The following is a 17158-nucleotide window of genomic DNA, read 5'->3' as shown; positions in this document are numbered from 1 at the left end:
CTTGCTAACTAATTATAGTCAGCTCGATTTATTAATTGGAAGGATTCTAGCCTTCCGCAATGACTGATTTGTGACAAAGAGACTAAACTATGGTTGCCAATACAGACAGAATTGTTGGGAATAAATCTAAATATATTCTCAAGAGATTCAAGACAAAATATTGTTAGTTTGTTAGATCCAGTTCAGGAATCATGTATAGGTTCAAGATCGAGGTTCAGAGTGTTAACCCAAAACTCATAATATATGTTTAATTCATTCAATTATTAATGAAATATATCAATTTTTTATCAGGAACCATTTTGATAGTTTAAATGTTTCCCCTTCTTGAAATAATTATATAGATAGGCGTGAACAAATAGCACCAATGAGATGAATTCAGGAATTATTTGAATCATAAAATTAAAAATTGAGAAATAGGATTTCATAATTTAGTGTGTAATTAAGTAAATTGCGCGGTATCCGACAAAATAATAGTAATAAAGCAATGATCAAAGATGGATTCATCAGTAAATGCACTGCGGTACAAATCCTCAAAAAATTCTTCGAAGTAAACTGCTCTTTCGATAAACTTCACGAAATCTTCAAAGCAAAGTATCATATTTATTGAATTCAGTCGAACCAAATAGCAACTCTAGAAATTCATCATCGGTAAATTTAAATAGCTGATTCTGGAAATGTAGTCCAACCTCTACAGAGCAGGCTATATTTCCCAGCTGAAGTTATATGATAATAATTCGGAAACAATGTTTTCAGAACTTGCCCTTAAGGCCGAACGATACTTCAACGCAGGTATACTATTAACGAGTGTAGAATTTGTCATCGATTTTATCTATGAGTAATAGTGCAAGTTCATGAAACATGAGAAATCGCCATCCTACAAGCGGATCCAAATCTATAATCAGTTTCTTAAGTATGCCGAGACTAATGACTTATTTAAGTTTGCTTTGCATACCTCTGAGCTGCTGCCATTAGAGAAGAGGCCTTATGAAAGTTCCTCCAAATTGTATCCTCCCAATGAACTCGAACTCATAAACGTGCTTTACGAGCTCGAAATTGGAGACTACATGAAAATAGCGAACAAATTGTATAAGAAATAATATAAAGGAATTGAATACAAACCACCACTGTTGTTTGAAAACCTAAACAATTTAGAACTCATTGGGCTTTTTAAGTGTTACCGAAAGGCTGTTCTATGGAGAGGAGGAAAAGGGATGACATGGGGCTAATTTGTCAAAGACCAGAAATAATTCATGTAATTCATAATTAATTTAGGTAGGAAATAAAGTCGTGGAACCGAAGCCTCCTGACTATTCTCGTCAGAATTGCAACAAGAGGCATCAATGAAGCAAGCCCCATGCAAATCAAAATCATATGCGGAAAGATCGACAGGAGATACGATGATAAGCCGATCATTGAAGGCCGGAAATTCTTAACGTAAATATGGGGCCAGATGGAACTCATGTAAGGCAAAACGAATTAAAGTGAATAGATTAACAAACTACGAGTAGAGTTGCTGTCGATAATAAACTCCAAAGTGATGTTTATCCCTGTGAATGAACAAGGCCCAATGTGATTGATTATGCTCTATTTATGATGCAGTAAGGCTTTGAAAGTGTGGATAGTGATTATCGAGAATATAAGCGAGAGAATTGTTTGTATTTCCTAACAAATTGTGTACTGAGTCAGCGAAACTGCCCTCATGCTCAGAAATTCTAACTAGTACCATGTATATTACATATTGCACTAATAATAGTTATAGAATTGCCAAATTTGCGATGAAAATAGAAACAAACTGTATAATGATTGCTGTAAGTATCTTTATAAGCATGCATAAGCCTATATTTGAATTCCTATAATTTCGAAATGCATCCATAGGTTTCCAAGCTTCCTTTCAAACATCATTCCATAGCATCCCAACAGCATGTAAGCTCCGCTCGAATCAATAAATACATGACTCAGGGCAGATCAATGCTTGAAAATGGACTGATAGCATCGCACCAACAGGGATTGATTCACAAACGGTATCCCAATTTGCCTTTCAGCAATATGTCCGAGAACTGCACAATAGAAGAGGACTTCAACTTGATGACATCCTTCGAGGATATTGTGTTGGAAAGATTGACCAAATTGGAGGAGGATTTGTTGGAATTAGGCAGTTGCAAAAGTAGCACAATTCGCACTAATTCGAAGCAGTATCTTCCACCTAATCGGCCGAATCCACCTAATATTAAGAGTAGCACAGCCAAAAGATATAGCAAACTAAATGAGCTGTTGTGCTTCGAGAAATAAAACAAATAGAACAACTCAAACAGATTGAATTATTGGAAATTATCTCAACCGAATGCCTTCAATCGGGACATTACTCCTTCATCTTCCACTCCTTGTCTCCATTAATACAAATAAAGAATCACTTCACTCAATTTTGGCAACTACTTTGAGGCTAGTTCTCATCATCTGCATCACCATCCCCAGCAGCAACAACATGAGTTATAATAACAACAGCAACAATATTAACAACAACAACAAAATGAAAGTAATTAAAAGAATGAGCCGTATAATTTAATACGGAAAAATAAAAGCACATAAAAATTGCAATCATTTATGAAGCCAAAGAATTTCAATCGCAGAAGAATATCGTTTATTAATCAAAAAAATAACAAATAACCAAATAGCAATCTGCCAGAAAGTGATCAAAGCAATCAAAGGAATAAGCCATCCGCCCCTCAGAACAATTTAGAGCAGCATAATCGCTATCTCAGCAAAGAGTGCATCAGCAGTGATTTAAAGAGCAACAAATATACTCGTAACGCCTTATTGGGGGGTAATGATACAACATTTAAGAAATAGGCCTTCTTAATACATAACGAGACAAATGGGACAAATTGGAAAAATAGGACAAATGAGACAAATGAGACAAATAAAACGAATGACAACAAATAATTGCAACGCTCAAACAGTATATACGGCCCTGAAATTTCCAGTATCAAAGAGTCCTTAAGAAAGCTTGAGATTCTCGAACAAAGCTTCCAAATTGATTCTCAGAGTCATCGATCAGGATATTCCAGCCATGAGTCACAAAGGCACTATATATAAAAAAACTATATTAGCTGATGAAAAAGTCAGCCAGCTCAGGATATTTGATGATAATGCATACTTTATGTCGAGCATCACTCTTTCGTAAAATATGCTATTTGTATTCATAATTGAAGCCGTGTTCATTCTGGTCAGCGCATACAAAGATAGTGCATTCTTCATCTTATCGAATATTATCATATAATAATTTAGAGTATTTAAATGGCTGATTTCGAATAAAAGATTATGGAGCTGAATAAGAAGCTTTAAAGCATAACCACTTCTACGCATTAAACAGAGCAGCCTTCCATATCCACCTAATAAATCAGGTGTCAAACCTAACAAATATAAATGACAACCAAATAGATGCTTCATGTAAAGTATTATATATCGCAGTTCTTTCAGTAAAAATCATAGAGAATAGCAGACCAAATTTAGAAACACCAACAGTTCCTATTGAGTGAAGAGAAAAATAGCGATATACACCATGCGCGCGAAACTGAGATGATAACGGAAGAGATTGCGAGTCTGCTTGAAAAACAGAAAGAGCAACTTTGTGAGCTCAAAAAAAAAATAGTTCAGGAAAAATGCCTTCGGAGCGAAAAGATGGAAGCACTCTTCCACGAGAGCGTCAAGGATATTCAAAATGGCACCCATTAAATTATGAATATCATCTAAGCGGCCAACTTTAACCCGGAACTATAGAGAATATCTGGAAAATTGGAGGGCATAGGCCTCCAATGCAAAAGCGCAACTGGCCGACTTCTCCCCCCCAGCTACAACATCCAGGGAGAGTTTCTATTTGGAGACAAAGAACTTCATAATAAGTTAAACTTGATTATGTCCAACTAGCGTCTCAAACAATAGAAGCTAAGAGATATTCACACGAAAGTTCACACAAAAATAGAGGCGATCAGAGTCGATTTGTCAGATAAAATCGGTAACTAATTGAAAAGGAATAAAATTCGAGATCAAAAGATCAAAAGAGCTGTATCATTGCTAGTTGATATTCTCTGACGTGCCATTTTATATTTGTTACATTGTTATAATGTCAAACCTATTTGTTAGATAATGCTACCCATTTAGGAGCTCAAAGTCAAAATAAAAATGACAATAAATAGACAGATAATAATATTAATAAATGAAATAGGCTGTTACTCCGTAGATTTAGTTACGGATATAGAGCTCTTCTTCTTTTCAACTTAAATATTCTGATTGATTAATGGGTTCAGAAAACTTGTTATTTTAAACTTATTTGTTATTGATGCTTATTGAATAAAGATCTGACTAACCCATCATTAATTGCATTCAATGAGAAATAAATGCTCTCTGTTGGTGTCTGAGATTTAATGAGCCCACATTATTTTTACTCGGTGTGGAGCCTGAGGTGATCCCTGCTGAACCTGAAGGGATCGCTGCTGAACCCAAGACACTGCCCGCTTTTGTTGTAGCTCCTGTTGCTCCTGTAGTCAAAGAAGAGGCTTTTAGGTTCTAGCTTTAAAATTTATCTGATTTGATTTTTTGTTAATTTCTATACCTAGCCAATTAGTCTCTGAAAGATTTATTGAAAAATTAGGCATCAGACGCGGTGGCCGCTACAATATATCCAAGGGCGAGCAAAATGGTCAGAATAATCAGCAAAATAGTTAATTCCCTGATCCCTCCGCATTTCTAATCCTCAATAATTTAATTATACTTGGGCCTATACTTTTTAGGAACAGACTCCGCCTCAGGCTGCTTTTCGCTATATATTATCTCTCGAGGCTTCTCGTCCTTTTTGCGATAAGGATTCAAATCATTGGATTTGTTGAGTTCTTTTCCATTTTGTTCGTTTCGAGTATTCAGGTGCTGAGCAATAATTGATGATTGAGAGCTCGGAGTTTTTCCAATAAACTCGTGATTTGCGCGAGCATGATAATGTGACAATGTCCTGGAAGTATCTTCAGATGTAAGATTGTGCGAGTTATTGTTTGATTGGGCAATCAATGAAGAAGGGTAAAATTGTTGGTTCTTGCCATGTGCCAGTCTGAACATAGAATGATGAGGTACCTCCCAGATGAAGAGCTGAAGGAATTCTTGGCTCTGATCATTGGCTGCATTCTGTCAAGTGATATAAATAAACTTTTATAATATTGTAGACACCTTAATACCTTAATACCACAGCTTTGCAGAGTTTCAATAGCAAAAACCCTAAATACTCACAGTAAAAGCATTAGTACTCTTTTTTAGTCTTAATGCTCAATCTGTAAATATATTTTCTATTGATCTTTCAATTAAGATGAGTCTTGGGGATAAATATATCGAAGCGGCAATAATAAAAATAGCGACACAAAATGTAAAGCTGTATAATTCAAATCACATTAACTTCTGCAATTCTGGACGAGATATTGTACAATTTGATATTACTTTATTTGTGCTGATTTACTTCCTCAATGCTCTGCTTGCTGAAGAGTGTGGTGGAGTTCGCAATTTCGGGATGTTTTCTCTAAACTGTCTCCGCTGCAGTTGATTGTGAAGATCTTCGTTTGTTTTATTCCATATTTTTCACCCGAAACTTGAAGTTTTTCTTGCCAGCAATAATGACGGTGATTCTGATCAGCATGAGGGTTTCGACCACCAAAAACACGACGAACGCGCTCAGATAGATGTCGTGCAAATATTTCAAAGACCTGTCGTTGAAATTAAGTTCTTCTATGTTGTTGGGGTCAATACCTTCTTAGTTCCACTATCTTTGTATTTTTAAGAAAGAGTAGCCAGCAAATGCCACCACGCCGTATATAAGAAGCACGATAGTGAAAAAGATTATCAGTTTTTTCTGGTGCCTCTTTACGAATTATATTACCTAAGGCCGAGTCCTACATGTGCGGACCATTGTGTAACCGATTTCTATATTGTGCTTGCAAACTTCGCATGAGTAGAACAGGAGTTAGTCTTTCCTTTTGCCTTCTCTCTTTCGAATTTTTCGGTTGCTTTAACACCATTACAGTAAGCAGAGCTAATGAACATATTCTGAAGACCCTTTGCACATACAGGGGGATATCAGCGCCTCTAGGTCTGAGCCTGGAGATTTGGGGTCCTTTATTTCCTGGTCCAAGCATATCCTGCATATCCTTTATGGTAAATTGCCCTTTAGTTGGTTGCTTGAGCAAATCGCGTTTGCCTTTTCCATATACAATTTAAAATTTAGAAAATAATACTAATGATCCAAATATCTGACACAAAAGCATTGCCGAAGTTCCAAAAGGAAATGTTCCTACTAACACTTCCAATAATAACAACAAATAATATTGTTGACTATGCAACTTTTCGACACCTCAGCACTTTTACATATTTTAATAGCGTTACACCTAAATGATCTGACGATATTTCATAAGATTAATTTGCTTTTCCAATTCTATTTCTCTGAATTTAAAATCAGGTTTGTTTATTGCTAACGAAAAGCTAATAACAAACAAAAGCATGCTTAATTCTAAATCGCCCATTATTTTATGTGTTTTCCTGTGATCAGGCAAGTTTCATTTGAGTGTTAATATATTAATATTAATCTCACAAGTCGGCGATAGTACTATAAATTCATACCTGTCTATAATTCTCTGCCGCGATAAAAAATTGGTTGAATCGAGGAGTACTTTAGGAAGCAAGACCAGTCACACATTGTCCCTCTTCAATGATAGAGGTAAGTAGAGATGGGCGAGAATATGAAAGTATGGAGTGTTGATATCAGAGTTCGTCAGAATTGATTAAACATATAACTTTTAGTTAACTGCTTCAGAATTGGTCGGGCGTATGTTTAAGAATTATCATTGTTCTTGCGGGTTGTATTTAAAAATGTTCGAAGCCCCAAGCTACGCCTATCCTTAAAGGAGAAATATTCACAACGAGAAGGAAAATCCCTAAATTTCTGAAAGAGCAGAGCATGAACTCAAGAACAGTGAATGCTTGATTTGTAATGAAGATTTCAGGAGTGAAGAGATGAAATGCATATCTTAGTGCGGTCACTCGTTTTGCCAAGACTGCCTCAAATATTACTTGATATATAAAATTAAGAATGAATTTGCCTTGATCGATTGTCCAAGAGAGGGGTGCTCCAACGTTATGGATATCCAATCATAAATATTTCTATCACTCCCCAAATAACTTCAGGAGAGATACCTCAAAATCAGATCAAACATTGGCACATTGAAGGGCCAGGCTGAAAAAATATGTCCAGATTGCTCAGGCGGCATGAAAACTCTCAAATAGAAGAGCGCTCTGTTCTGTGAACATTGTGTGGCCACTTTTTGCGCAAAATGCTTGGGAAGAGAGCACCCAAGGGGCTATGACTGCGATCGTTACATCATCGCATTTCTCAAAAGGAATTATAAGTTCAAAAAGTGTACTTAGTGTCGGTTCATCATCGAGAGGAATGAAGGGTGCGATCATATGACTTGCAAGTGTGGTTATTAATTCTGTTATAATTGCGGAGGATCATGGTAAAAGGGACATCATGTCTGTCCACCTCAGCCCAAATATGTAAAACCTCTTCCTTACAGAGTCGTTCGCAAATAATATCCTCAACGATAGATTTTTAAACCTAATATACTGAATCTTTCCTTTTTGGATAATTCCTAAAAAGTTCGAATTAAAAGTCAAAAACCCACAGCTCGCATTAGTAAAGACATCTTAAAATAAAACAAGAGCTTCATTGCGAACAATGTCCCCGAGGAAAATAGTACAAGCTCAATTTAAAATAAAGTAGAATGACTACATGTTTTGATTTTTACCATTGTTCCAATATTTCTGATATTCAATTATATCTTCAAATAGATGCTGAATTCAATAAATTTCTTCTGTATGAACTAATTTCCATTTTTAAGATAGATATTAATCGATTAAATCCTTGATTATGCACAACAGATCATTCATCGCTTAAATAGAGTTTCTTTTGTGCTTTACAGTTGCGCATCTTCGAGGTGGCTTTCGTATCGAGTGGCTTCTCTTTCGTGAACTTATTCCATTTATAGGGATTCACTTAAATTTGCTTAAGTTCGATTATCCAATGCTCGATCCATTGGCTAGCGAGGCAGCATGTGACTGGCTACGGCCCCGATTAATGCTCCGAGCCCAAATGCAATCGGTACTAACCCTACATTGATATTAATGAGGGGCAATATTATGAATGGCATGAGAGTCGATCCGACCCGGCCGATAGCCGAATTAAAGCCAAAGCCAAGGGTTCGATTAAGAGTGCCATATGACTATGTGGTGCAGGGATAAAGCATTTGGAAGCACATCTTCATGAAAAGTCGGGATGTGGATGCAAAAATGGTCAATGGGTTGATGGCGAATGCAAAATGTGCGAAGGCGCTGAGTGTGAAAAAATACTTGAGTGAATTTTTGCGTCCAAAGTTGGGCCGATCCACTAGCAGGATGGATATGAAGAAGCTGGGTATTTATCCCAACACGGTGAGAGAGTACGATAGAAATGATTTAGAGGTCTTCCCAAAGATAAAAGGCAATGCGACCAGCTGTCCGAAGTACATGAAGTTTATCGTGAGCCAAGCTATACTGAAGCACACTGTGGTGCGCAAGTAATACTCGTTGAAGAGGGACTTCAGTTCTGCCTTGGGCATGTTTTCAAAGGATTTTACATAGTATGCTGTTAACCCTTATTTTTATTCAGGAGTCAAGAGCACAATCGCACCCGAGGAAGAGTGATTAATTGTGATCATTTCATCGAGCACCTCGTAGGCCCTGTTGAATTATTTACTTGCGATCAAGTAGCGAGGAGTCTCCCTGAGCCGTGTAATGGAACAAATAAAGACGACGATGTTCGGGAGGCAACTGAGGACCATCATCGCCCTCCAGTTGCCAACAGTGAAGGAACTCAAGAAGCAGTAGGCGAGAAAAAGCCCGTAGAGCTTCCCGATGGATATGCAGAAGTTCAAAAATAAAATACCTTTACCCCGATATTTCGAGGGCGTAACTTCGGCAAATACGCTGGTTGTGATCGAAACAGTGAACCCGAATGTGAAGCCATATATTGCGCGCGTGAACAGCATCGACCAGTAACTATCAATGATAAAGAACAGCAGACAGACCATGATCTGCATCAAGGAACCAATAATAATGATTGGTTTTCTGCCATACTGGTCGGCGAGCTTGCCACTGAGGATCGAGCCAAAGAATCCTCCGAAGTAGAAAACTGAGGCCAAGTTTTAGGTTTGCTATTGGGTTAGGTTCCACTATTTTTGGATGATGGGGGTTAGGAAGGAGCCTATTGGATAGATTACATGTATTGGTACTGAGGATCAGTTGAGTGCCATCATTCAAGTCGGAGAGGCACAAGCATAGCAGTACTAAGTACTGATACCGACCCAATCCAACCTTGTTGTCGAGAATTTCATCAAGGATCATCAACCAATAAGCGAGTATATAACTTGAATCTTAATTATTAATCACCATCGCAAATGTGATGGATATCAACCAAATATAGATGGATAAATAAAGTAATTGCATTATACAATAATAGTCCAAATAAAGTAATAGGCGATTGATATAGATCAAACAATGTTGGCTCATAGATCGCAAACTTGAATGGTGGGCCGATTATCTGAAAGCTGGACTGCGAATTGCGAGCAGAAGTCTTTGAATTTATTGTGGTGGGGTCCAGACAGGGTGGTGAGCTTGTCCTCGAAATTGAATAAATCCACCATAGGACTGCCTGAGTAATAGCTTTCCCTTCTCACGTTCGTTTTTATGGATTCGTTGTCATCCTATTGCCTCTGATTCATGCCTATTATGGCATTGGCGATGTCCTTTAAATTATTTTTATTTTTGGCATCATCCTCCATTTTCTTCAGTCTCTCTTCGATGCAGGAAACCAGCTTGCCATAAACATTATAGGGATTATGAAGACATAGGAACCAGATGATTATGATGAGGAGCGCAGGCACATAATATATAAATTCTGTTTAGCCTCCGACATATAGGAATACGATGTTACCAATTGAGTAGACTAATGGCACGTTCATCGCCATCGTTATGATCTTTTCGAAAATGAAAAAGTTGAGCAGTTCGGGGATCTTGCATTGCCTCAAAAGCAAGTACTTTTGAATGAAAAAGACTATGACCAAATTTCCAAGCAGGTAGAAGAGAATTATGGGCTGGATGTGGCAGAAGAAAAAGGCTTGGTTGACAGTGGTTGTGCTGTAAAGATAGAAGCCAGTCAAAGAATATTTGGGAGGTTCATATAAGAACGCCAATGCTTACTTTATTTCGTCCATGCTGTCAAGTTACTCGGTTGCCCTGCAAAAGTATTTTATAAGCAGTTTTCTGGTGAAGGGGATCATGACCAAAAGTTGGGTGGTTCGATGGGGGATGTTTATGAGGTTGAAGAAGACGGTGGACATAAAGGCTGTGAGCTGGTAGTCATGCACACCACCTGCCAATCCATCAGGGCCATATAGTCTGCCGTTGATCACCAAGTTAGTAATCATCGGCCATAGGATGATGTTACAGGATTGGGCCAGGTAGGCCTTGTTCATAATGGAAGCAATCGACTAGGTCTTGGTCTTGTTCTGCTCGATAGTGATGACAATGTTGAGGATGTTCCAAATTATTCGATTGAATAGGTTCAAGATCACTATTCTAATGAATCTTTCCTTCCTCAGGACTTCGTCGATTGTGGAAAGATAGCGATAGAGCATCAGCGCCCCGAATGAGCACAGAACCAGAAATATATTGATTCCCCAAACAGCGCATATCCTTAAATTGCTCTCTTCCTTGGCAGAATTCTACCAATCGATATCTGAAGGTTCGGGAGCCTTTACGATTTTTATCTTGCTTCCATGAAACAAAATCGACTCTTCCTCAACGACGAAATAGCTTCGAATCTTTTCTTTGAGCTCCTGAAGTTTGGATAATTAGAATTGGCCGTAGTTGGCCAGAAACTCTTGAGCTTGGTCTTGGCTTTCTAGCTCAACAATGGCCGTTTCAGCTGATATATTTTTGCGGAAGTCTGGGTCTGACAAAAATTTCTCTCGATACGCCTTCATATCTGTTTATAAATCGTCGAGCAGTTATTTTTTGTGCAAGTACTCTTCCAGCCTCCCCTTCTTGACCTGGTAGAATTGGATGTTGTTGTTGTGAGTGTCCATTTCAGCGATAGAGCTGTTTTCCTTGTCGATGTTCTATTGCTTTTCACGCAGCGGCTCATACAAGTCGAATATCTCTTCTCCAAGTGTTCGCATTTCACTCATGATGTTCTGGATTTTGGACATTTTGTAGATGATTTGCACGCTCTTTATGGCTAGCTTCCCTGACTTCTTGATCTTGCGAAGCCTCCATAGCTTATTGAGGAACTCGGTCAATGATACCTCGTTGTACTGCCCCGCAGGGATATTAGAGATCATGACCGAATAATCAGATGAGCTTTCGAGCTTCTCGTCGATCTCATCGTTCTTTCGTCGGCTATTGTTCCTGATTACCCTGATCGCAATCGTCCAGATCAGGAAGGCCGGGACGGCGAGCCACACCTGGATCCCCAGATATATTTTATCCGGATTTCTATTGTTGATTGTCGCGAGTTTGACGATGTTGCACATGAAAGCCAGGCCATTCGCTGTCACATTACAGTCATGTTTCGACTCCGACCCCAGCAAGTTGCTTATGAGTGAGAACATTCCGAAGATCATGATCGCACACAAAACAAGAACCCATAGTTTTTTGACATATGCAAAGAATATTATAACTGCAGGACCTAAAAATGTTAGACTTTCCTAATTAGAACAAAATGGCAGTTTCTATCCCGTTGCCTTCCCACACCCGCAGATGCATTTTTTTTCTTTGGGCCAGTTTTATAGACTCTGGGAGGAAGACTAATTCGCAATTTGACACTAATAGTGCAATTTCCCTATTTTTTAGATTGCGTCGTAATGCCGATCTTCCATTTAGGCGCGATGGGCAAATATATATTTCTTCATCATTTCGGTCCTTTACTTCATGAGCAAAATGCATTTCGAGAATTCATGATCTCTCTCAAACAGATCCGAGTCGAGTGTGTTTTAGGTGTTCTTAAACAATTTATCTGGGGCCACAGTATTTGTACGGACATTGATAAAAGGATTGCTTGACTAAAGCTCGTTCATTCTGAATCGAAGATTATATATTTTTAAATTACTATTTATCCATTTTCTAAATTGAAACGCCTCTTATACTGAGCTTCTGAGAGATCATCATACACAAACACATTTATGCATATAAAACTATTTCAGGAAACATCAGACACTTTTGAAAGCTCATCAACAAAATCGAGGGAGGTTGAAATCACGAGACCGTTCAGTGTGTGGAAAATGAAGCAACTTTATTGCAACTTTGGTTCACAACATTATTTTTCTATGTTATTTTTGGAAAATGTTTATTTTTTATGACCCTGCCCAACTTTACCCTATAGTCTGAAAAATTGCGCTTTACTAAATCAAAGGAATGAAAGTACTCGGTTTTCGCGTTAATTATAAGGTGAAACTAGTTACTAATGTCGGATCAGGGTCGGGGAAAAGAATATGGGACGGATTAAGCAGGATAGTAATAGAAAGAATGATAAAAGAAATAGGCCAAAGCGAAAATCAGATAAAAAAAACGCCAAGCGAGTCTCTAAAATTGATGGGGCCACTGTCAAACATTTTTAGAGAACGCAGTGTTAATGATTTTCTAGTATTACGCTAGTTTATGAGTTCCTACTAGATTGAAAAGTCGGACAGCTTATCACTCTCGTCCATTTCTATCCCCAACTTCGCGTAAATATCCATCATGAATGAGCCACGCGTTAAGAACTTCTGGAATTTCTCAACCTTCTTCAGCTCATTAATCTTGGCTTTGATGATGCTAGGAGAGAGAATAGCTTACGATTGTAACTCTATGAATATTTATTCCAATATTTTTGCGTGGGAGGCTTTGTTCTTATTATCGTAGCTCATCGAGTCGACAGAATTCTTAGGGAATAGCAATTTAAATTAATGTAGGTTTTTTGAAGCCTGGCGAGGCAGCTCCTCATTTTATTTTTACGAATCAAGTGAGTCATTCATTTTGTCTGCCTTCCCAACAGGCGCTGATTTTCTCTTAATGCTATGAATGGATTATTTGCTGAATTTAGGGAGATGAATACTTTCGAGGGTTAAATAGTTGATGACAAAAAATCGAGCATGTCTTATCGAGGTTGACTTTATAAAAATCATACATATTCAATTGTCGGAGGAAGGATGCTGTTTTCTTATGCTTGAAATACTTGGGCAATATTTCCTTTTCCAGCCTTTATTTATCATGAATTTTAATTCCTTTGTTGGTGTAGTCCCATGAGATTATTTTGGCATATTCTTTCGACTGAAATATTCATAAAGCATACTCTTAATATGTTCAAGAGCTTTATCAAAAACTTGGAAGCTTTTTCCTACAGGTCTGACATTTGTTAAATTTTCGGTATAGAAGGTTTAATTTATATAATTCTAAAAGCAAGTCGACCAAATTCTTCAACTTTAAATGCAATTAAATCATGAACCAATGCAAGTAGTTACTGGAATTGTGACTATTTTAACATATTTCAGTTTATAGGATTGCAGTTAGGGTATCTGGTATATTCCTAATTTACGAGTTTATACATATGCATGTCCAAACATACTTTCATACATAAACATACATACATGCAACTGCAATAGCCAATAAATTATGATTAAATCAAAGATTTATTTTTTTTATGCGAAAACAGAAGACAGCAACAGCTCTATACTATTCATAAATAGAATTGGGCTAGAAATACGGCCCTCTGGCTACAAAAATGAATGTTCAATTTAAATTTAACATTATTTGCCAAATAACTGTCACACGTCAGTTCTTATGAATCTGAGTATATTTTGAAAATAGGGATCTGTCACGTTGCATACCTTTGCTCTTTTAGTGCAAATAATTTCTGGCTCTTAGCATTGCAGATAAGCCAAAAACTGAGTCTCTTTCCAACTCTAACTTTAAAATTTATGACCGGTTCATTGATTTTGTTGTTAAGTCCTCTGATTGAGATTATTGCGCTTTGGCAGTAGCTCTTATTATTTCAGAGCTGTACTTGCTTCAAGCGATAATTAAGTAGTATGGATAATAAGACGGCCCAACAGTCTTGTAAATAAAATCGTCCTTTTCGGTGTAATACAACTCGAAAACAGCGGGCAGTGAAAAAACAAAGAGCTGAAGGTAATTCGGCATCCTGATAGTTGTTAGATTCGATTAGAATGTTGATATTAAATCTTTGAAGTGTTATATGGTCAGTATGCAATAGTCCAGACATGAAATGAGGCCGGTATATGTGTGCTATTGAAATTGAGTTTATTTTAAATAAATTTTGAAAAACTATCATAATGTAGCCCAAGAAAGACGTCTCTACAGCTATTCTTGATCAGAAGAAAGCTCCCAACAAGCTACTTGTCGAAGAAGCCATCAACGATGAGAACTCATCCATCCAGCTCTCGCAAGCCAAAATGGCAGAATTAAAAATCTTTAAGGGAGATGCGATCTTCATCAAAGGCAAAAAAAGAAAAGAAACGCTGGTTGTTGCTCTGACGGATAATAAGCTGGAAGAAGGAAAAATTAGAATGAATAAGAACATTAGAAAGAATTTGAGAGTGCGTTTAGGGGATATTGTCCAAATCAGGCCCGCAGGATAAGTCCCAAACCTCACAAAGATACACGTGCTCCCATTGGAAGACACCATTGAGGGGCTCACTGGAGATCTTACTAAAACATATTTGATCCCATACTTCAAGGATGCTTACAGGCCAGTGAAAAAAGGTGACTTATTTGTTGTCAGGGGCAACTTCAAGCCAGTCGAATTCAAAATCGTCGCGACTGAACCAAAAGACTATGGGATTGTCGCTCCAAACACCATGCTCTACACAGAGGGCGACCCTATCAACAGAGAAGATGAAGAAAAGCTCGACGAAGTGGGATACGATGATATCGGAGGCTGCAGAAAGCAAATGGCTCTGATTAGAGAAATGATTGAATTGCCTCTCAGACACCCTCAACTCTTTAAGACTCTAGGTGTAAAGCCTCCTCGAGGTGTTTTGCTCTACGGTCCTCCTGGATCTGGTAAGACTCTTATTGCAAGAGCTGTGGCAAACGAAACTGGCGCCTTCTTCTTTTTGATTAACGGCCCATAAATCATGTCTAAAATGGCAGGAGAGGCTGAAGGAAATTTGAGAAAAGCATTTGAGTAAGCCGAAAAGCAAAGCCCAGCTATTATTTTCATAGATTAAATTGATTCTATTGCTCCAAACAGAGAAAAGGTTCATGGTGAGGTCGAAAGAAGAGTTGTCTCGCAATTGCTGACCCTAATGGACGGCCTCAAAGGTAGAGGCCACGTGATTGTTATTGCTGCAACAAATAGGCCTAACTCTCTTGATCCGGCCCTCCGAAGGTTCGGTCGATTCGATCGCGAGATTGATATAGGAGTCCCTGATTAAATCGGTCGCCTTTAAATTTTGAGAATTCACACAAAAAACATGAAACTTTCAGGAGATGTTGACCTTGAAGCCGTTGCAAAGGATACCCACGGCTTCGTCGGCTCTGATGTTGCTGCCTTATGTACTGAATCAGCTTTACAATGCATTCGTGAGAAAATGGACATCATTGATATTGAGGCAGAGAAAATTGATACCCAAATCCTCGAAGCTATGGCTGTTACTCAATAGCATTTTAAGTTTGCCATGGGAACAGTAAATCCTGCTTCATTGAGAGAAAATCACGTTGAGGTCCCGAACATCAAATGGTAAGACATCGGTGGACTCGAATAAGTTAAAAAGCAATTACAGGAAATGATTCTCTTCCCAATCGAACATCCAGAAAAGTTCTTAAAATTCGGAATGCAGCCCTCCAAGGGTGTTCTCTTTTATGGGCCTCCAGGGTGCGGAAAAACTCTTCTAGCGAAGGCAGTTGCCAATGAATGCAGTGCCAACTTCATTTCGATTAAAGGCCCATAACTCTTGACAATGTGGTTCGGCTAGAGCGAGGCAAACGTCCGAGACGTTTTCGATAAAGCAAGAGCTGCCTCTCCTTGCGTGTTGTTCTTCGATTAATTGGATTCAATCGCAGTGTCTAGAGGCGGGAGCAGCGGAGGAGATGCTGGAGGTGCTGGAGATCGAGTCATTAATCAGCTCTTGACTGAAATGGACGGCGTTGGGGCAAAAAAGAATATCTTTTTCATTGGTGCTACAAACAGACCATAAATCTTGGACTAGGCTTTGCTTCGACCAGTACTTTATATTTTATTTAGGGACGTCTTGATCAACTCATTTATATTCCTCTTCCTGATCAGCCATCAAGGTTAGGTGTCTTAAAAGCTAATTTGAGAAAAACGCCCATTGCAAAAGATGTTGATATCAACTTCCTCGGCAATATCACCGAAGGCTTTTCAGGTGCAGATTTGACTGAAATTTGTCAAAAGGCAGCCAAATCAGCCGTCAGAGATGTAATCATACTTTTATTTCAGTCTATTGAAGCCGAATCGAGGATGAAAGCCCTTATTGAGAGAGGAGGAAAGGCACAAAACTTTGACCCTGTTCCATAAATTACCAGGAAGCATTTTGAAGAAGCGCTCAAGACTGCCAGGAGGTCCGTCACCAGCATGGATCTATAAAAGTTCGAGCAGTTCAGAAGAAAGTTCGATCCAGTGTTCGTTCAGAAATCAAACTCAGGCCAGAGTGGACCAGCCATCAAGTGGCCGACTAACTCGACTCAGTCTCGTCAGCAAGCCAGCAACGAGGACGAAGACTTATATAGTTGATTAATTGAATATCGCCTAAGAATCATAATATTATGTTGAAGCGATACAATAAACGATATACAATACAATATACAATACACGATATATAATACAATACAATAAATGATATCTGATATACAATATACGATAATGATAATGTTAGTATGATATGGCATTGGATAGCCAGTAAGTGATAATTCCATCGGGGTTGGGGTTGGGGTTGGGGTTGGGGTTGGGGTTGGGGTTGGGGTTGGGGTTGGGGTTGGGGTTGGGGTTGGGGTTGGGGTTGGGGTTGGGTTGGGA

The 17158-nt window shown here is 38.4% G+C and overlaps 1 pseudogene; it reads left to right on the top strand.

Moving 5' to 3' along the window:
- Positions 1-15250: 15250 nt before the first annotated feature.
- On the top strand, positions 15251-16561 carry LOC148298624 (transitional endoplasmic reticulum ATPase homolog 1 pseudogene; annotated as a pseudogene).
- Positions 16562-17158: the final 597 nt, after the last annotated feature.

The sequence above is a fragment of the Brachycentrus maculatus genome, unplaced genomic scaffold (assembly GCF_059751285.1).
Source record: "Brachycentrus maculatus isolate JH-2025_06_01 unplaced genomic scaffold, ASM5975128v1 h1tg001798l, whole genome shotgun sequence".
Taxonomy (NCBI): Eukaryota; Metazoa; Arthropoda; class Insecta; order Trichoptera; family Brachycentridae; genus Brachycentrus; species Brachycentrus maculatus.
Note: the sequence above shows the minus strand (reverse complement) of the source record. Positions and strands in the feature narration are given on the sequence as shown.